Genomic DNA, 22,487 nt, shown 5'->3' with positions numbered 1-22,487 from the left:
AATTAAACAGCTTTAGAGGAGGATATTTTCAGACAGAGTTGGGTAATAAGTGAATAAACACAGAGATGTTTTGAGGCATGGGCAAAATGGGCAATTGTCCAGGGGCCCTAACTTTGAATGGCCCCCCTGAGAAAGTGCACTATATGTACATTGGACCTCTCCCTACTATGTATAGTTAACTATCTAAACAACTCAGCCTCTCTGCCTGTACCTCTTACTATGCCTCTCTCTGCCCAATGTCATCTTAAGGATTTGTGTGGTTGCAGTTAGAACATATTTCAATTATTTTTGCGTGGCTCAGTTTCTGAAAGTTTAACATGTTATTCAGTATAGTTTGGCATTACGTTGGCTTGAATTAGTAGGAAATGTGCAATAAATGTAAAACATTTCAGTGTTGTTGTGAACTGGGGCCCCAGCGTATGTATTGCCCGGGGCTCCCAAAATCCTAAAGATGACACTTCATAAAAATAGTAGTTAATGTTAAATTTATTGGGCTTGGAGGCTGGGGGCTCTAAATAAGGGATGAAGAGGATAGGAGACCCCCTTTTTGGATTTTTGCAGAGTTACAGAAGCAGTTGTTTTAGGTGTTGCCTCCTGTTTTCCAAGTATGTTGAGAACTATGTGGGGTCTGCAGAGCACCATATTGTCTTTCAGGATCTGCAGGGGAGTTTAAAACAGCTTAAAATGTGCTTGCTACATTCATAATATTCTTAGGTGGCAGCCTGTGAAAGGCCCCCCGGACAGAGGAATATCAGAACTGTGGCCCGCAGGCTCTGTGCATCTGTTATGGATGGTAAAGAGGCAACTGGTTGAAGGAACTAAGGGGCGTATTAGCAAGGGCAATATCGCCGCTTTAGCTGCACTTTTTGCAGCTAAAGCTGCGATACTTTTATTGCCCTAACAGGAGTTAGTGACAGCTTTCAGGCAATAGCGACCGGTTTGGGGCCCACTTTGCATGTCAGTGATATTTGTCTATAATACATGCAAAGTGGACGTACCCAAACTGTTAGCAACTGAAAGCAGTCGCTAACACAGCTATCGGCTATTAGCAACGCAGACTTTGTGATAAAAAAAGTTTTGATAAGCGCGATTATTGCTAGAATCTAACACCTGCTAAAAACATGACTTACCTGTTTTTTCAATGAGAGGTGGATTGTCAGGTTAAGTCCCCATCGGCGTTAATGAGTGAATATCGCTGGATTTTCCGCGATATTCAGGCATTTTGCCGCTATTGCTGGATATATTAGCACAATGGTGATAATTTTTGCTAATAGCATGTTTTCTCCGCTAATATATCCAGCGATATGCAGCGATAACAATAAACGTGCCAAGCTAGTTATGTGATAAATATTGCAATTCCTTGCTAATATGCCCCTGAGTGCCCTTTTAGTAGTTATCTTCTAGGCCACTCTGCTCTCTAATCTCTTTTTGACCCTTCACCAACCCACTCCTTTCTCCAATCTCTTTCTCTCACCAGGTCCCTGTGTGGTGTATGCTTCTCCCCTTCATGTCTAGTACCCTTCAAAGACCCGCCACCCCAGCCAATCTTGTGCTTTGCTTTGTTCTAACACATCCCCTGGTCTTAGTTCCCAATCACAGTCTGCAGGCGCTCTACGGCAGGCCAGGGCTCACCTGACTTTACTTCTCTCTTCCCAGTGGATGGCACCGCACTGACCTGTCACTTACACACTGGAGTATTCTAAAACAATTGAATGGGTGAGTGTAAAACTAGGGCACAGCAAGCTTAATTAAAGTGGTTTTCCGAAGAAGGGCTGTTTCTGGGGGAAGATGTCCTTGCTATCTACTACAAGGCCAGTTTTGGAGTTGAATTTTCATGGACTATCATCTGAGAGGGTGGGGAGCAAGATGGAGCCAGTGTGAGCCTGTGTTCACGGCCGCCACGCCAGCCCCGGACTTCGAGGTGATCGGCTACCTGCCCTGAGCGCGCATCAGTGATGTCGAGATCCCAGGTGCACAGAATCTCGGCAGCCTCGAAGCGGCGGAGGACGCAGCGGGACCTGCTTGGAGCTACGGTGCTGCTCAGGGCGCTTTACAAGGCAGTGGAGTGGCGTTTCAGGAAAGAGGATTATCCCACGGACTTGCTGGCTTTATCTGCTGTTAAACTGGAACTTTTTCCATCACACGCGGTTTGCGTGTATAACAGACGCGATAGACAGGCACCCTGCGAGTGTTTGGTCAAACGGGCGGAGAAGCGCTGTGCTGAGTAACAGGCAGTGTGTCTTCAAAGCTCGAGTTTTCTGCTCCTGACGACAACGGTACTGGCAACATTGTTCGGATTTTGGGGGCACTGCAGAGCATTGGAGAGTCTCAGACGTAACGAGTGCAGTAGAGTAAAAAAAGATGAGTTACCATTGAACCAAGAAAGGATTAAAAGCAGACACCCATCGCAGGGAAGGATCCCTCCGCAGAAGACGACACCGGCAAGACCAAGCCTAAGCAGGTCAGTGGGAGCAGCGGGGCAAAAAAAAACACTGGTCAGACAGGGGCAGGGGCAGGGGATCATAGTAAAGACAGCAAAGATGCTGGCCTAACACACCCCCTTCCGGCTAAGATCTTTTTAGTGGCTAAAAACCAGGCAGCTATTACTAAAAGCAGCACAGGAAAAACGCAATGCTCTAACATAGCTGATGCCTCTTCTCAGCAGGACAGTGCTAGCGGCAACAGCAGTCAAACCCTTTCTGACAGCTTGGACACCAGTAATGCCCCCCCCAGTCTGCCAGTCAATCAGCTTGGTTCAGCGGAGCCACTTCTTTTATTGCATACTCCAACTGAAGAACATGACCATGCGCTTGGCCCCTCTAAGCCCCCCAACCCTCTTTTAACCCCACTTCCCACTGAGGATGAACATCTTGAATCAGACGAAGGAAACACCGGCAATGCTCTATGTACACCTTTTGAGAATCTCAATGCCGGCGACCTGCCCATAGAGACGGAGCAGCCATTCGAAACCTGGAGGTTCCTCCTGGCACCACTGCCCCTTGGACCCCAGAAATTGGGCACACGGATTTCTACTCGTCTCGGACAGTACCCCAAGTTCATCAGGGGAGGGGGAGACTGAAGTTGAAGACAACACTAGCAGTGCTAGCGAAGAGGAAAATGAGGTTTCCCGAGACAATCTTGGGACGGTTGACCGCCCTAAAAAATCAAGGGATAAGACCAAGCAGAGAAGCCAGCTTAAATGGGACTATTCGGATTTGCATATGTCCTACCATCTAGAAGAAGATGAATCAACCCAATCACAATCACAGTGGCGCAGCCCAAGAAAGTTACAAACCAAAATTAACGAGACAATGGAGCCCTCACTTAAAGCCATACTCACCTCGATTAAAGACATCCAGGAGGAGGTGAGAGGCGAAAACCGGGCAGCTAAGAACGCAGCAAAGAAATTACAGGGCGGTCTCAGACGGCTGATTAAAACTTGTACAGACATCAGCGAGCGAGTGGGCATGGTCGAGGCCAGGACGGAACACCTGGAGACTGAAGCAGTGGCAATCAAGCAGGCCACCGAATCCAACTCTGCTTGCCTTACAGATCTTATGGCGAAAATAGAAGAGCAAGAAAACCGGCAGCGCCGGAACAACCTTCTCCTGCTTGGAATTCCGGAAGGAAAGGAGGGGGAAGACCCCAGACAGTTCATAGTTAAGCTACTGCAAGACTCTTTCCCAGAGCACTCTGACTGGGACTGGAACCGCGAAGTGCAGCGAGCTCACCGGTTCCCCTTTTTTCCAAAACTGCAATATAACAATGGCAATGTAACTGAAGGTCAGCCTCGGGTCTTCCTTGTATACTTTGGCAACTTTCTCCTGAGACAACTGGTATATGACAAGGCTCGCACCAACTCAAAAAAAGAGGCTCATGGAATCGCCTTTTTCTCCAAACCGGACTTTTGCCATCAGACTGTGGAGCGTAGATGGCATCTGCGGCAGCTGATTTCTCCCTTACAGCAACTAGGCGCGGAGGTGTACCTCAGGCTGAAGGTTATTCTGCATGGTACTACCAAGGTCTTTACATCCGAAATTAAAGCCAAAGAATACTTGGAAGAAATTAAACTCAAGAAAGGACACAAAGGGACATAATGATTGTCTGGTTACTCTGACATTATCTTTTTCTGTTTATTAGGGGGGAAGAGAAGTCACCGACAGATGTAATCTTTAGTGTGTATACATATACCCTTTTGGGTATACTCTCTCTCGCCCTCCCTTTTTCATCTTCTTCTCCTCTTAGAACTTTGACTCCTCTGGTAGGGAAGGGGAAGGGGGGTGAAAGGTACAGGGGGGAGATTGTAACATGCAATAAATTATGCAACTATTCATTTAAGTTGAGCACCTGACTAAAACACGGAAGGCGCAAGGGCACGAAGGGCATGAAAGGTAGGTCTAATGGCTGATCACATGAATATGGTCATGTACTCTGATTTCTTTCTGCGACTGGCGTGGCCAGTGGCCGTGGCTCATGACTGACCACCATCATTCAGGCTTGGCCCGATTGCTCACACAAGGGGGTGGCGGGGAGGGTGAGGGGGGGCAGGGTCACAGGAGGCACACACAGGTACTAAATACATACACACATGAACCTTCATGATTAGCTCAGTTTCACTTTTACAATTTTTTTCAGGGAACTTAAAACGGGCAGTGGTATATCCTTTAGCTGGCTAGGTTAGATCCATTACGAATTGTCTCAGTCAACGTCTGCGGCTTGAATGACGTATTAAAAAGACAAAAGGTGGCCATGGGCTTGCGAACACTTGGGGGGAACATCATATGCTTACAGGAAACCCATGTAGAACAGTCCCAAAAATATCTACTAAATGCATTAGGGTTTAGAGTAGTGTGTGCTACCACACAAGGAGCCAAAACAAAGGGAGTAGGAATTTTAACTGACAGAAGACTCGCTATCAGTAATCCACGTACCAAATCAGATTCACTAGGGAGGTGGGCCATTACCCAGATTAAACTCTCTAATACATTTTCCTTCACCCTTTGTTCATTATACGGGAGCAATGCTGACGATCCTGGGGTCATCAACCAAGTCTCCCGCGAGTTAGCACACTGGCCCACCCCGATAGTGCTATGTGGGGACTTTAACATACACCTACCCGGCGATTGGGCTACTAATACTACCTGGAGATACAAGGGAATGAAGCCCCAAGTCTTTGAAGCCCTAACTAACCTTATTCAGACTCATGGACTGATAGATATCTGGGCGAGTAAAAACCCTGTGCAACCCGGGTATACATTCTACTCTGCCCCGCATCAAGTTCTGGTTAGACTGGATTATTTTTTTGTATCTGCATCACTGGCCAACAGCTTTACTATAAACATTGCACCCCGCTTTATGTCCGACTGTAACCCTCTCATTTTCACTATAAGGGAGTTTGGGCAACCTAGAGAGGCTTCTAGATGGAGCTTTGAGAAAGCTTTATTGTATGACTCTAGCTATGTCAATCATATGCAAGGATGGATCCAGGAGTTCCTGGAGATAAACATCGGCTCCGCTTCCCAAATGATAGTCTGGGACACCTTAAAGGCAGGGATTAGAGGCGAGACCCTCAGGTTCTCCGTCCAGAAAAATAAAGCGGAAAAAAATCAGGTCAAGGACCTCCAAGAAAAAATAAGAAATATAGAAACAAAACTAACTCAAGTAATCCATGCAGGACTAGACTGTCAGCCAGGCCAACAAGAAGCAGTTTTGGCCAAGGCGGAAATAGGGGCAGTGTTTATGGAAAAAATCGCGGCTAAGTGGGCAGCGGCAAGGGAAAAGACCTACGAGTGTAGTGACAACATTGGGCATCATTTAGCCGTCAGGACGAGACAACAAACTACCTCCAATGAAATTCATACAATCAGACTTTCCTCAGGTATAGAGGTTACTGATCCTAGCCTTATTCGGCATGGGTTTCAGGAGTTCTATGCCAAACTATATAAGGAAGAAAGCTGCTTCACGGCCGAGGTATTAGACAGAGAGATCCTTAGTTATCTCAGTGAGATCGAACTAAGCCAGCTTAGCTTAGAAGATAGCCAGCTTCTGGACCTTACCCCTACATGGGAAGAAATCTTGGATGCTCGTTCTAGTCTCCCTGATGGGAAGACTTCTGGCCCTGACGGCACCCCTGTTGAATTTTTTTAAATCTTTGCCAATCAATTCAAGGTCATATTTACAAAGGTAATTACATCCATTTTCAGCGGAGCCTCTCCCCCAGCCTCCTGGTCCAGTGCTAGAATTTCCATCTTTCCAAAAAAGGATAAATCTCCACTAGACATGAGTTCTTATAGACTAATAACACTCATCAACTGCGACTCTAAAATATTCTCTAAGGTAATATTCTCTAAGGTCTCCAGAATATCCCGAGTAGTTGAACCCCTTGTCTCAGAGTGGCAACACAGCTTCATACCCAAGAAGGGGACCACCGTACACGTCAGGAGAGTTATTACTCTGTTTGATGCTGCCCAAGTAGCCGGAGACCCGATGTCACTTATATTCCTTGACGCCGAAAAGGCCTTTGATCGGGTCTCATGGCGATTCCTTTGGAGGGTAATGGACAGTATGGGTTTCGGGGGCAGGCTTGTGCAGGCGATACAGGCACTTTATTACAATCCAACTGCTAGTGTCACCATAAATGGACAGCTGACGGAGCCCTTTAAAATCTTACGAGGCACCAGACAGGGCTGCCCATGTTCTCCGTTACTGTTCGCTCTCTATTTAGATCCCCTGATCAAGCAAATAGAGAAAAATCATAACATCTCTCCAGTAACATATTTCCAAAACAGCTGTAAAATCTTGGCTTACGCTGACGATCTTGCCATATCCACTCCAGATCCTGCCAATTCCATACTGGCACTAGAAGGTGAGGCCCACAAGTTTGGGAGACTGTCTGGCTATGCCTTTAATAAGAATAAAACGCAGATCCTAGTAAATAATAAAATCATCTGGACTGACGTCAGAGTGGTGCCAAAGGCCAAATACCTGGGCGTACTGGTCTCACCTAGGCTGGAGGAAATAGTCACAGCTAATTTGGCTCCCCTTGCTGTCCAGACAAAAAAGGCATTAAAACAAATAGATAATTTACACCTAACGCTGGTCGGCAGGTGTAATGTCATCAAAATGACTTATTTTCCTAAGTTATTGTATTTCTTTCGCTGTATACCCCTTGAGTTCAGCAAAAAAGATCTTAAATTTTAACAAATCTTCACCCAATTTATTTGGGCGTATGCTTCGCCCATACGTGCACGAAAACATCTTACGTTGCCGAAAGACAGAGGGGGATGGGCTTTTCCCAACATCACCATATATTACTGGGCGGCAGTACTACAATATAGTTCAGTTCTACTAAGAGAACCCACCTATGGAGCTGGACCGTCTTCACCCTCACCCTATCGGTCCTTACTAGGGGATCAACACTGGTGCTGCTTAATCCGTGAAACAACTTATGGATACTACAATCGAGTAAAATTTAAGACGCTAATGAACTCCTATAAAGTTTTTCGCCATGTCCGGAGAATCCTGGGAATTGGTAGATTTAACTTCTGCTCCCCTATAACCAACAACAACAACTTACCGGCTATATTTAGCTCACCCTACATGTCTGAATGGTATAGAGCAGGGATAGTAAAATTAGGGGACCTCATAACAGTTAGGGGGATCGAACCCTTCTCGACTTTACAGACCAAATTCAAACTAAAGAGTCAAGATCTATTTAAATACATGGCCATTCATGACTACCTCTCTAGGAAAGTGGGAGGAGTCGGTGGATTTTCTGAGGTTGAATTTATGAACATTCTCCGTAAGAACACTACTCCTCGCATTGGAGGTATCTATCAAATATTAAATAAGGAAACACCAGACGACTTAGAATATATTGCTACTAAGTGTCATACTAAACTTGATTCTCCTCAAAGTGTTTTTTACAACTCCTTGCGGTTATCACAGCAAATCCTAATTTCTGCCAAATTACAGGCACAACATTTTAAAACTATATTTTTTCTTTATATGACTCCTAGCAAAATCATCAAATGGGGATCCGGGAGAGGCACATTATGCCCTCGTTGTTCTGAGGTAGGGGCGGATTCGATACATATATTTGCAACATGCCCAACTATTGACTCCACCCTACTCAGAATACAGAACTTACTTTGTGAAATAACAAACCAACCTATCCTCTTAGGTTTAAAGTATTTTATTTAGTGCAACATACATAGACAAACATACAGAAAGTATGAGGCATCAGTTCAGTACGGACAAGGCCGCTCCCACAGCATTATATCTGCAAAGGGTTGTTCGATCGTGGGCCAGTCCATAGCGGCCTTGAAGGATATGCAGTGTTGCAGCATTAAATTACATTCCCTTCTCAAACTCCCCCCCAAACCCCAACTCCCAACACTCCCCATTTCCCCTGCCCCCCCCGCCCACCCATCGTCCAGTGCACAGGTCTTTTCCAAGACGTCTACCCAGGTCGCCTTAGCGAGAGAGGTGGATCCCTTATTCACTTAGGAGGTCGGTGCAGCAGGGTTCGTGAGCCTCAAGAGGCGGAGGTATTTGGGACAGGTGAGTTCCTTGAATTCAGTGAGCAGCAGAGAGTGGAATGGTTGCCAAAGATCGTTAAATTGCTCTATATCCCCCGCTACTGTGAGTGATAATTTCTCCATGCCCAGTACATGCCATAATCTGTGTAGCCAGCCCGTGAGAGAGGGTATCGTGGTAGTGCGCCAATGTATTAAAATGTTCTGAACTGCCGAACCCAGTGCGATAGCTATCTGTCTGCCCCTGCGTGATCTGAGGGGATACATCAACCCATTTGGGAACCTAACAGGGTATATGCGGGGAAGCGTGGCAGTTCTGTGTTGAAATGGGAATCGATTTCGTCCAACACTTCCTTCCAGTAGGGCTCTAGGAGCGGACAGTCCAATAGAATGTGTGTCAGTGTGCCTCGGTGTCCACACCCTCTCCAACATGTGTCCTCCTTGCTACGGTCCATTTCATGGACCCGCTCCGGCGTATAGTACCAGTAGGTAGAGATCTTAGTCAGCGTGTCAGTGGGGCCCATGTGGTATGCTGAGTGTCTTGCCCTATAAGACATCTGCTCCCATTCCTTGTGGCTCAGTGTCCTGCCCAACTCCCGTTCCCAGCGCTCTCTTCCCGGGTTATAGAGGTGCGACGAAAGGGGTTGCAGTAGCCTATAGAGATCTGTGATCAATTTCGAGTCTGATGTTCGTGTCAGAAGCCATTTCTCGTATGGGAGGAGTAGTCTATCGGCCGACTCCCGTACCTGTGGGTGTAGTGCCCAGTGACGAGCCTGCATATAACGGAGTCTTTCAGATTCAGGGAGTGAAAATTCCTGTTGAAAGTGCGGGAAGGGGATGATTCCTTCTGGGCCATACATATGACACAGGGCTCGACACCCGGCCGCTCGCCAGTGGGTAAAGGCCCCCCTTTCCATCCCCGGAGTAAAGTCCGGGTTGTCCACCAACGATGTAAGTGGTGACGGGAATGTGGTGAGATTATGTGCGAGGTTAGTGGCGTCCCAGACCCGCAGGGGCACTCTGGTGACAAAGGAGGCATACAGATTCGCGGGCCGGTGAGGCCGGCGTTGGAACGGGACTTCCTGTAGGGGTCGGCCTGCCACTGCTTGGTCCTGGAAGAGTCAGTGCTTATCTGACTCCCACCTGCTCCATTCGACCAGATAGCGCAACTGTTCCGCTTGGAAGTACTTACGAAGATCCGGTATTCATAGCCCTCCTGCCTCTGGGGCTAACATGGAGAGATCCCTGCGCATTCTGGGCTTTTTGCCTTGCCAAATAAAGCGCGAGAGGTCTGCCTGTAGCTGTGGGATTCACCCGACCGGTCGTTGGAGCGGCAAGGCCCGGAACAGGTAGAGAACCTGGGGTAGGACCGTAATTTTGACGGCAGCTATTCTGCCTAACCAGGAAAGAGTGCCGCGATTCCATCGCCCTAGTTCCTCCCGGACCTTCTTGCCCAGTGTGGTGTAGTTAGCCGTCACCATGGCCGGCAAGGTGGGGGCCAGCTGGATCCCCAGGTAAGGCACCAGCTCCGACGACCATAGCATGGGAATTGGCCTTGTAGGTAAGTTCTAGTGGTTGGCGCTAGGGAGATGTCCAGAGCCACAGATTTCCCCATATTCATTTTAAAACCCGCGACCGGACCAAAGGAATCCAGCTCCTTGATGCAAGCCGGTAGGGCTGTCCGGGGTTCGTCCAGTGAGAGAATGATGTCATCCGCGTAGAGGCTTATGGTGTGAGTAAAGCCCCCGAACCGCACCCCCGTCGCCGCTGGATTGTCACGCACCCGTTGGGCGAATGGTTCCATATAAAGGGCGAAGAGCAGTGGTGAGAGCGGGCATCCCTGCCAGGTACCTCTCTCGATGTTAAAGCTCCTCGAAGTATAACCATTCACTCGCATCACTGCAGTTGGGAATCGGTAGCAATTAAGGATCATGGAGCGGAATTTGTCCCCTATGCCCATTTTCATCAAGACCTGTTCAAGATAAGGCCAGTGCACTCGGTCAAACGCCTTCTCAGCGTCCACAGCCAGCAGCATTCTCTCTCCGGGAATCCGAGAGGCCTTCTCCAAGAGGTGATCAATCCTCTTGGTGTTGTCCACCATCTGTCTCCCTGGGAAGAATCCCGCTTGGTCCGGATCTATAAGACCCGGTAGGTGGAGGGCTAGTCGGGCCACAAGGATCCCCGTGTATAGCTTTAAATCCACGTTCAAGAGGGATATTGGCCTGTAAGAGCCGAAGTGCATCCGGTCCTTCCCAGGTTTGGGGCTAACGGTGAATGAGTCTCGCAGGAGGTCAGGTGGAATGGCCCCGGAGTAACGAACAAGTTAAAAAGGCGTGTGAGGATTGGGGCCAGTGTCGTGCAGAACGTTTTGTAAAAAAGTGAGGTATACCCGTCCGGTCCCGTAGCCTTGCCGTGTTTGAGTCTGGCAATGGCGGAAATTACTTCCTCTACTCGGATTTCCCTATCCAGGTGCTCTGCCTGCGAGGGGTCCAGGGAGGGCAGGGTGACCGAGTCCAAATACATGGGCGTGGCAGTTTCATCCGGCGGGTCTCCGGCATATAGATCCGCGTAAAATCTGCGGAACGTTTCAGCTATATGGGCGTCTTCCGTCACTACCGTCCGTGTGGAGTCAGAGATCTCTTTCACTAGCTGACAATGATGCGCCACTCGGAGCCTGTTAGCCAACAGTCTACCACAGCGGTACCCTCCGGTGTAGTATATATGACGCAGGCGAAGTGCAGCGTACTCTGCGCGGTTCAAATCTAGGGCCGCCAGGAGCTTCCTTGCCTCTTTAAGCTGCCTCCATATTCTGGGAGCCCCCGTCCTGCGGTGCATCTGGTCGAGCTCGCGGACCCGTTGGGTGAGTTCATCCCTCTTGGCCTGTCGTTCTTTATTTTCAGCAGAGGAGACTGCCAAAAATTCCCCCCTAAGGACTGCCTTCAAGGCTGCCCATTGCGTTGCTAGGGTGGTGTCAGGGTTATCGTTGTGGGACAGATACTCCCGGATCGCTCCCTCGATGCGGTCAACCACTACCTTCCATTGTAGCAAGGTGTCACGGAGGTGCCATGTTCTGGTAGGACCAGCCACCGACGGTAGACACAAAGTGGCGGAGACCGGGGCATGGTCCGACAAGGACAGCACTCCCAAGTCCGACACAGAGACCAGAGCCCGTACCGGAGTTGTGACCAGGAGATGGTCTAGCCTCGCGTACGTCTTGTGGGCATGGGAGTAATACGAATACCCCCTGTCAGTGAGATGCATGTGTCGCCAGAGGTCGTGCAGGTCTACTTCCGACAGCTGCGCCTTACACCCAGCTGAGAACTCCCCGACCTGCGGGGAGCGTTGCGCGGCTCTGTCCAAGGCTGAGTCAAAGACCATATTAAAGTCTCCTCCGATGATAACATGCCTATCCTGCGAAGCAGTAACATCTACAAGCGCTGATTGTAGGAAACGTTCCTGCTGTTCATTGGGGCTATATAAGGACCCAACTGTAAAAGCGATACCTCCATTCCAAAACCGGTATGCCAACAGCCGACCCTTGTGTTCTGCATGCTTGTGAAGGATGTCCCCTTTAAAGTGTCTGGCCACCAGAATTGCCACCCCCGCCGTCTTAGTGGTGCTAGAAGAAAAAAACTGTGTCGGGAATTTATGTGAGCGCAGCCTGTGAGTGTCTCGTGATAGTAGGTGTGTCTCTTGAAGTAGACAGATATCCGCTTGAGTGCTCTCCAGGAGAGACAATACTGCCCGCCTCTTGACCGGGTTGTTGAGGCCCCTAACATTAAGGGTTACCACCTTAAAAGTGCCGGGAGGCATAGGAGAAGGTGTAAGTGAACGCGTAATTTCCCTGCCCGGGCGAGCCAAGGTTTATGAATGCCGCCAAAGCCGCTAGGACCTGCATGGTGCACTGGACGACCCTCCCCCCCTTCCCAACTCCCCAATCCCTACCCAAAACTCCCCATCCCCAACTCTCCAACCCTCCCTCCCCAATCCAAACCCGGAGCTACCCCAACAACCCTCTCCCCCTCCATCCCATCCCACCAACTGTTCCCAGAACCCCATTGTCCCAGTCCGGTCCTCAGTGGACAAGTCTGTGGAAAGTTATGTAAGTGGACGTCCAGCCACTACACACCCACCCGCTGCCCCCCTCCCCAACCCCCAAACCTGCAATGTTGAGAAGCTGTATCGATCTCCCCCCGGAGTTCTCTCAGGCCGTCAGTGCAGTATCACCGGATGCCATATCTCTGGCCACCTCCCGCACCACCATCTTAGGCCATCAGCGCAACATCACTCGGGACAGCGTCACCAGCCACCTCTCGCAGCGCACTTTCTATTCCAGCTCGGATGGTGGGCGAGTCTGGCCTAGCTGAGGAGGCCGAGGGCCGATGATCAGGGACTCTCTGCCAGCTCTCTCTGGTGAACCGCCTACAGCGCGGTGTGTGAGCTTCTTTATCTGTCGCGGTGATCCCCAGCACCTCACAAGTGTCCTGAAGGGACCGAAGTTGATGCAGGACGCCGTTCCACCGAAAGATAAGTCGGAAAGGATGTCCCCAGGAGTACTGCGTCCCATGGGACCTCAAAAAGTCTGTTGCGATTTTGAATGTTCTACGTTTTTGAAGCGTAATCGTCGACAAGTCCTGATAGAGAACTACCGGATGTCCCCGGAATTGCAGCGACTGCTGTTTCCGTGCCTCACGAAGGATTCGCTCCTTGAGCGGAAAGTCCGGTAGGAAGGCCAGTATATCAGGCGGGGGCGCTGAGGCGCGGAGCGTCGCACCCACCCTGTGTGCCCTGCCTATTCTTATAGGGTAGTCCTCTGGCTCACCCAGTATCTCCCTGAACATGCCTTGCAGATATCCAGCAACATCCTCCCCTTCCTCCCTGGATGGCACTCCCCGGACTCGGATGTTGTTCCGGCGGGACCGGTTTTCAAGGTCTTCATTGTGTGCTTGGAGGTCTAGCTGTTGGTCCCTTAGGCGCAGCACCTCCTGCTGCAATTGTCCGATCTCTTCATCCCTGGAGTGCCCTGATCCTTCCATAGTAGCCACCCTTTCACCTAGGCTATCGACCTCTCTCCGCACTTCCCGAACTTCTCCGGCCACTTCCTGTTTTAGTGTCTGAAAATCATCCCGCAGGGAACTGAAGAGTGATTCCAGGAAGGACCTAGTGACCGGTGGATCTCTGTCCCCTGCTTCCAACGAGCTTTGCGAAGGGCCAGGGGAGTGTTGCCCCTTGTCTTGTTTCGCCACCCCCTGCTCATCATCTCCGGCAATGTCCGATCCCCTTTCTTGTTCCCTCTGTTGTTGGCCATTGCAGACGTGGGCACCTCTCGAGCCAGTTCTGTCTGTTCTCTGGACCTATTCGGCAGCCAAAAATATGCCGGGGTATTGCCCAACGGCCGTTGTTCAGTCCGTCCGCCCTAGTGAGCTCAACGGGCCGCTCGCCCCGCCACAGATCTCCGGTGCACCCCCTTCGGGCCTCAGGCTGCCATCGTTACTGCTGCCGCTCCCCGGCCCGTCTGACTCCTGCTGCTGCCTGGCCCATCCTCGCTCAAGCACCCCGCGAAGCACCGACCTGACCGTGAGCCTCTGTCAGTCGTCTTCGCCGTCGTAGGGGATCGTGCGTGCTCAATCTTTGCTTTAGCCCCTCTTTGGGTCTCCGCTGTGTCCTCTCCACTGCGAGCGCTCGGGCCTCTCTCTGGCCTCGGGCCACCTCAGTAGGCGTTCATTTATTGGCCTTTGCCATCAACAGCTTTGCGCCACTGTCGTCCCTGCCATCTGCTGGTGGAGACCCAGTGTCCCCACCGCCCCACCGTCCGGCCTCCTTGGGTCGCTGTGCCCTTCGCTCCGGGCCGGGGGCTCCTCTCCGCTGCGTCGCCGATCCAAGTGCCGGTGTAGGCCTGAGATGCTCCTATCATGTGGGGCCGGTCCCAGCCTGTGATCCCTCGGTTCCTGAATACCTGAGCGCTCTGCCCTTCAAACTTCGATGGCCCGACCAGTGTCTTCGGCCACACCTGATCACCCGGTCGGCGGCCTCCTCGTGATGCGCGTGGGGGGGGGCGGACCCAACCACTCCTTTCTGATTCCTCGCCCGCTCTGTAGCTTGTGTCCCGGGGCCGAGGGCCCGCAATCGGCTGCACCCCAAAGCCACCGAGGGCCCAGCCAAGCCCTTGGAGGCACGCTACTTCTCGCCGTTAACTGCGGCGCAGGCAGGCCGCCCACGTGGTTGCACTCCCGCAAGCCTCTGGTCTTCGTGCAATCCCGATCTCGGGTCACTTCACCCTCTGACCGCTGTACGTCCGTGCCCCAGGGCTCCCCTTGCTGTTGTCGGCCCCTCACCTGCCTTCCTCCCGTAGCCGTGACTGCGTGTGCTCAGGGTTCGGCTCGCTTCAGCCGCAGGCCTCGTCCCCGGCCTCACGTATCAGCCCCCCATCGGCCGTGTCACTCCAATGCCGCAGCGGAGCCTCTTCGGTCGTTCCCCCGGCTTGGGAACCCGCCCGAGGCCTCACCAATGCCTCGTTTGCTCCGTCGAGATGGGCGCCGCACTCTGGTCTGCTGCGGCCGGGGTCTCCAGGCCTCCTTGTCCGCTCAAAGGCGTCCGCTTCAGGCCCCTCCTCCGCTCGGCTCCAGTCTCCGTTCGGCCGCCAACGCTCCGCTGCCGTAGTTTTAGGGAAAAATGAGTGTGTACTCCAAAGAAGATTTCAAGAGTTTTTCAGAATTAATATCCGTTCCTAGGAGTTGTAGTACAAAGGACAGAGCTGTTTTTCGTTGCAGAAAGGTAACTTTATTGTTTTGCATAGAACATGGACAGCTGACACGTGTTTCGCCCCCTCATGGCGATTTGCGCCGGGGCTTTCTCAAGGCTGTAGAGAAAGACGGAATGTATTGTTAAGGTGTGCGAAATGATAACAGTTGACCCCAAGAGGAACAGAAAATCACCAAGGTGCAGAGGTGATTATGAAGATTTATAGTGTCATGGCATCAGAGCCTTATCTGCTTTTTCAGGTAGTGGTGAAACGTGAAGTAGATATAATTATTGTGACTAGAATTGTGTTGGGATAGCGCAAACTAAAAAGTGCAAAATGGAAAGGGAAGTGAGACAGGTGTGATATATTAAAAACAGCAAAATATATGAGAATGGTTTCTCAGTATTCAGATTTCTTTGGGCAACCCAAAAGGTATACCAAGGTAACAAATCAGAGAGAAGAAGAAAAGAGCAGATGGACAGACAGAAAAGTCACAATGTAGAAAACAATGTATAATAGATATACCTAGTTTTACTTTTCTGACGTAGAGTATTTAAATATCCAAATAGTGTCAATGTCCAAAATTTCAAAAATACAGTTTTTCAGGAACAAGATTCTACTGTCAAATCAAAGCACAATTATTAATTTTTAGTAACCAATAACCAGGTCTGGTGCTTCCACATGTCATTTAAGGTAAACGCTTTTGGCAAGTGAGAATTACAGACAGTACGTTCAATATTAGTGACATCTATCTATGATAGCAAAGGTCAAAATGGTTCACATTGGTTCACAGATTATATATTGTAACATTACATTATGTAGACATTGCTATTTTAATCATTGCATCAAGTTTTCTCTAAACCTGCATAGATAGCACCTCTACTCATGACAGTTAAACCTAGTTAGTGTACCTGCATATCACGGGTTACCTAGGTGAAAAGCATATATTGGGGAGTGGCTCAAGCTGTGTTAGAGAAATAGCCATTAACATAATAAATAGTCAAAAGCAGTGTAGCCTATGTTTTGTTGGCTTTTTCTTAGTTTCTATGATCAGGGACACTAAGTTAAAATATGCAAAGTTGTGCGCATTCGTTACATTTAACGGAACTCTGATTCCTATTTTTAGTTGTTTAGCAGTTTGGGTATTATTTCCGTAATTATGCCGGTATCATACCATGTGTCTTAACTTATTGTCAGAACAGCATTAAAAAGTGCCCCATGAATTCAGCTAAACCATATTTCAAAACCAACACTGTTTTTAAAAACCGAGCACTTTTGCACAGGTAGATGTAATTGGTAATAAGGAGAGCCGGTAATGTACAGGCGACTGTACAGCTTGTGGTGTTCTAATAATGTATTTAAAACTGGCGCGCAATTAAGTATAGGTATTTACCCTTCGCAGTGCGTTCGTTTAGTTTCTTGGGCAAGTCACAAACTACAGATTGTTAATGTAATCCGGAGGGCCGACATCAAGCACGCAGGTTTAACGGAGGTTTAAGCAAGCCGGGACACGATCTTTCAAAGTATCTAAATGGGCGTGAGCGCTATGGGAAACTAACCGTCTCACGAGTGAGAGCCGGCAGGCAGATGAGTTACACGCGCCAAAAGCGTCTACATTCTCCGAAGACTTACTAGTTTGGCTAATGCCCTCTTCAGTCCTGCTCCGAGTCCTTCAGCGTCAGGGCGGTCCTCGGGTTGAATCCCGGCGGTTTCCACACTCACGGTCACCTGGTAGTTAAATGGTGTGAACCGGAAGGGGAACCGGATAGGTGCGTTTGTCTAGATAGACTTTGCTACGTTTTAGATTTTAATACTTTCGTTTTAGGTAGACCCGATTTACACACGTATAGAGCTGTGCTGTGTAGGTTTTATAAATAAATATTGGCCCACATGCATCAATGTAGGATTTTGCATTTCTTAAATAGCGAAAATTAAGGAATCGCTATTTAGGAAATGCAAAATGCTATGCATCATTTTTTTCGGTATTTCTTTGTGATTCGGTAAAAATCGCATTTTTTACCGAATCCCAAAGAAATACCGAATTCTTAAGTTAATTTTCGCAATTTCCATTGATTCCTATGGGCCAAAAGGCCCATAGGAGTCAATGCAAATTGCGAGTGGCACTTAGAAAATTTCATGGGTGCAGGGGGGGGTCCAAAGGACCCCCCATGCACCCCTGAAATGTATTTTTCGCATCATGTTGCACACACACATGTCCTAAGGACATGTGTGTCCGTAACATGAATGTTGAAAAAATAACATTTTAAGCATTTTAAACACTTTTTCCAAATTTACCGAGTGGTTCAACCACTCGGTAAATTTGGAACCCTAAGTGCGAATTTTCACTTGTCAAAGTGATGATGCATTGCTTTTAAGAAGTCGCACATCTGCGACTTCTTAAAAGCACCCGCAATTTTAGAACTCGCAACAATGTTGCAAATTCTAAAATTGCTTCATGCATCCCAAAAAGCACTTTTGCATTCGCAAACGGACGATTTTAAGGAATCGCACCGTTTGCGAATGAAAAAGTGCTTGATGCATGTGGGCCATTGTCAGTTAAACGGAAACAAAAAAGACAAACGCGCCTATCCGGTTCCCCTTCCGGTTCACACCATTTAACTACCGGGTGACCATGAGTGTGGAAACCGCCGGGATTCAACCCGAGGACCGCCCTGACGCTGAAGGACTCGGAGCAGGACTGAAGAGGGCATTAGCCAAACTAGTAAGTCTTCGGAGAATGTAGACGCTTTTGGCGCGTGTAACTCATGTGCCTGCCGGCTCTCACTCGTGAGACGGTTAGTTTCCCATAGCGCTCACGTCCATTTAGATACTTTGAAAGATCGTGTCCCGGCTTGCTTAAACCTCCGTTAAACCTGCGTGCTTGATGTCGGCCCTCCGGATTACATTAACAATCTGTAGTTTGTGACTTGCCCAAGAAACTAAACGAACGCACTGCGAAGGGTAAATACCTATACTTAATTGCGCGCCAGTTTTAAATACATTATTAGAACACCACAAGCTGTACAGTCGCCTGTACATTACCGGCTCTCCTTATTACCAATTACATCTACCTGTGCAAAAGCGCTCGGTTTTTAAAAACAGTGTTGGTTTTGAAATATGGTTTAGCTGAATTCATGGGGCACTTTTTAATGCTGTTCTGACAATAAGTTAAGACACATGGTATAATACCCGCATAATTACGGAAATAATACCCAAACTGCTAAACAACTAAAAATAGGAATCAGAGTTCCGTTAAATGTAACGAATGCGCACAACTTTGCATATTTTAACTTAGTGTCCCTGATCATAGAAACTAAGAAAAAGCCAACAAAACATAGGCTACACTGCTTTTGACTATTTATTATGTTAATGGCTATTTCTCTAACACAGCTTGAGCCACTCCCCAATATATGCTTTTCACCTAGGTAACCCGTGATATGCAGGTACACTAACTAGGTTTAACTGTCATGAGTAGAGGTGCTATCTATGCAGGTTTAGAGAAAACTTGATGCAATGAATAAAATAGCAATGTCTACAAAATGTAATGTTACAATATATAATCTGTGAACCAATGTGAACCATTTTGACCTTTGCTATCATAGATAGATGTCACTAATATTGAACATACTGTCTGTAATTCTCACTTGCCAAAAGCGTTTACCTTAAATGACATGTGGAAGACCAAGACCTGGTTATTGGTTACTAAAAATTAATAATTGTGCTTTGATTTGACAGTAGAACCTTGTTCCTGAAAAACTGTATTTTTGAAATTTTGGACATTGACACTATTTGGATATTTAAATACTCTACGTCAGAAAAGTAAAACTAGGTATATCTATTATACATTGTTTTCTACATTGTGACTTTTCTGTCTGTCCATCTGCTCTTTTCTTCTTCTCTCTGATTTGTTACCTTGGTATACCTTTTGGGTTGCCCAAAGAAATCTGAATACTGAGAAACCATTCTCATATATTTTGCTCTTTTTAATATATCACACCTGTCTCACTTCCCTTTCCATTTTGCACTTTTTAGTTTGCGCTATCCCAACACAATTCTAGTCACAATAATTATATCTACTTCACGTTTCACCACTACCTGAAAAAGCAGATAAGGCTCTGATGCCATGACACTATAAATCTTCATAATCACCTCTGCACCTTGGTGATTTTCTGTTCCTCTTGGGGTCAACTGTTATCATTTCGCACACCTTAACAATACATTCCGTCTTTCTCTACAGCCTTGAGAAAGCCCCGGCGCAAATCGCAATGAGGGGGCGAAACACGTGTCAGCTGTCCATGTTCTATGCAAAACAATAAAGTTACCTTTCTGCAACGAAAACCAGCTCTGTCCTTTGTACTACAACTCCTAGGAACGGATATTAATTCTGAAAAACTCTTGAAATCTTCTTTGGAGTACACACTCATTTTTCCCTAAAACTTGCTTTGCTACATGAAGCCCAAGAGGTCCAGAGCTTCGAGTGTGTCTCCATTCAACAAAAATCACAGCTTATTTAAGCGTTGTTAAAGCCTTGGAATTCTTGGACCTTTGTTACTCTATCCAAGCTCCGCTGCCGTAGTATTGGCATCTGGCTGGATCTTCAGGCGTGCTGAAGGTGCTTCTTCGCCCCCGCTACGATTCAAGCAGCAGATCGGGGGGAGATCCCTGCAATATCGTGGTTTAGGGGCTCAAGGTCGGGAGAGCTGGCGAAGAGTGCGACCGCTCACTCCACCATCTTGGCCATGCCCAACCTATCCTCTTAAACCCTACGACCATTCTTCTGGGAACACAATCTGACTCTCCAAGAATAAAGGAGGAAGGGTTGATTTTTATAGCAATGGCAGTTTGGAGGATCTGTGTCTCCTCCGGATGGCTAGATTCTGGGTCTCCCTCCTACGCACAATGCCTGGCCAGATTAGTTGCTATATATCATCTACAAAAATCTGTATATTCCAAGAAAGGACGAAGGAAAAGGAGGATTGGGCTTGAGGTATGGGGGCATTCTCCAAGTGGATTGAGCAATAGGGGCAGGGGGACCAAGAGACATAGTAGGGTCACAAGAATCCCACAATACCTTCTATCAATTAGGTACATCTTCTCTGTTACTATATTCTTTATTTTGGCTTCTCTTTATTGTCTTTAGGTACCTGTGCCACTGGTTTTTAATGTATTTGAAGGGTGGGGGGAGGGTGGAGGGGTCTTGAATTCTCATTCTTTCTTTGACTTTGTCAAGATATTGTTTTTGTGAAAAACTAATAAAAATATAATATTTAAAAAAATCATCTAAGAGGGTGTTGTTCTGCCTTTACATGAGTATATTGTTTTGAAGTTTTTTTCTGAGTTGGCAGACGGTGTGTTGCGCCAATTTGATAAGACGTCCGACCAGGGAGCTCTCGCGGTCATACTAGGAGGGGATTCTTTAGATGCTGGTCCTAGGAGGAGAAGTTGTGTAGGACACCCTGGGTGCACTTTCTGCAGTGTTAGTTTGAGAAAATATCTCCATGAAGTCTCTTCCACTATGTGTAGATATAATGAACTTAAATCTAACTGTTATTGATTTTTCGTGGGTGTTCACTGTACTTTCGTGATGATTCTGATTCGTTATACGTGATTTACTTTTCTTTGGGGCTTCAACAGCATCCCATTTCAAGCCCTACATATTTCCTCTCTCTTAGATGGGGGTCTCTCTTCTGAGTTTAAGACACAAAAGAGAAATTAACTATTTTCTCATTGATACAGTCATTTTTAGGTCTAGCCTGCCGGTAGCATCAACTATAGGTTGACATTTTGCTGCCAACCAGTTTGGACGGTTACTTCCCCTCTCCCTCCATTCTATTTGCCGTTGGCTTCTGTTATGGGGCTGGCTGTAAGTGGTCCCTGTGCAGCATGTTTGACGGACACAAAAAGCCATACATTTTGTTGTTAGGTGGAGGAATCTGGGCTTTTATGCTACAGGTGTCAGGGCCCAATCTCAACAATGGTACATGCCTCACAATGGCTACGCACAAGAGCCATTGCAGGGTGGGAAACATTCATTACCACGCGGGCATTGCATCGCAATGCCTTTACATCACGGGTATTAATACGCAAGTCGTTACAACGACTTGCGCTGGATAGCGATCTAACCTAAGGAATAGTATGATTTACTATTCCAACACCTTGCCTACTGTACGTAGACTGGTGTTGGACGCAATCATTTTGATCGCGTTGTAACTTCACATATTCTTGCAAGGTACAAGTTTAGGTAATGGTTCAGAGGACTTAACCTTCTTTTGTTGATTCACTGTTTCCCACACTCCTATGAAGCCCCCGCCTCCCCCCCCACCCCCCGCCCCCATTGTTGCTTCTCCCCCACTGCCTCACCCAGTGCAGGCTCTTTCCCTGCTGCTACCTATCGCCATTCTCTGCCAATTTTCTTATTGGGTTTGCTAATACTGATTGAATAGAGCTGCAAGCATTAGCGAAGCCAATAGCTTTCCAATATTGGTGTTACATGTAAAATCCATGTTGTAATCGTTTTTCAGAAATACATTAGGAGACCAGTTGCAAGAGGGCCCCTGTGCATGGCTCCAGAGTGTGGGCTGGATTTCTCCTTGACTCTCTAATAATATGTTTTTTTATTTCTTTTTTTAATTTGAACTAGAACATTTATTGTGATGATGTTACAGTACTCAGGGTGGTAAGTGTATTATCCTTCTAATGTTTTAAGCCTTAGGTTTTAATGTAAAAGGAGGTGTATAGTTATGTGAAAATAAAGTTGTGATATTTTGATCCGATAAAATGGGAAAATGGAGCCACAGACAGGTATGTGAGGAGAGAGGAACACGCCTCTCTATGTAATAAATTAATATATTCATCAAGCAAGCTTCAGACCGCATAGGACGGTGATAACAAAGGCTCTTTGACCTCAGACTAAAGTCTAAAGCATGGTGAAGGGACAGCTGATGAGCTCCTTTGGTTTCATATTACCCGTTTCAAATCATAAAATGAATTATAGACACCCCGGGAGCCGAATTAACAAGATACAAATTCGCCCCTCAAAAAAGATGGGTTTCGATGATGTCAGCTTCAGAGAAGCGAGAGTCACAGGACAGGCAGGCGTTCAATATATTATATCTGGTGAAGCTGTTTGTTTTACCAATTATAATCCCTTGAATACCAAATGAAAGGACACCACACAAGGTATATATCAAATATATATGTATTTATTC

This window comes from Lissotriton vulgaris, chromosome 8 (genome assembly GCF_964263255.1).
Source record: "Lissotriton vulgaris chromosome 8, aLisVul1.2, whole genome shotgun sequence".
NCBI lineage: Eukaryota > Metazoa > Chordata > Amphibia > Caudata > Salamandridae > Lissotriton > Lissotriton vulgaris.
Note: the sequence above shows the minus strand (reverse complement) of the source record.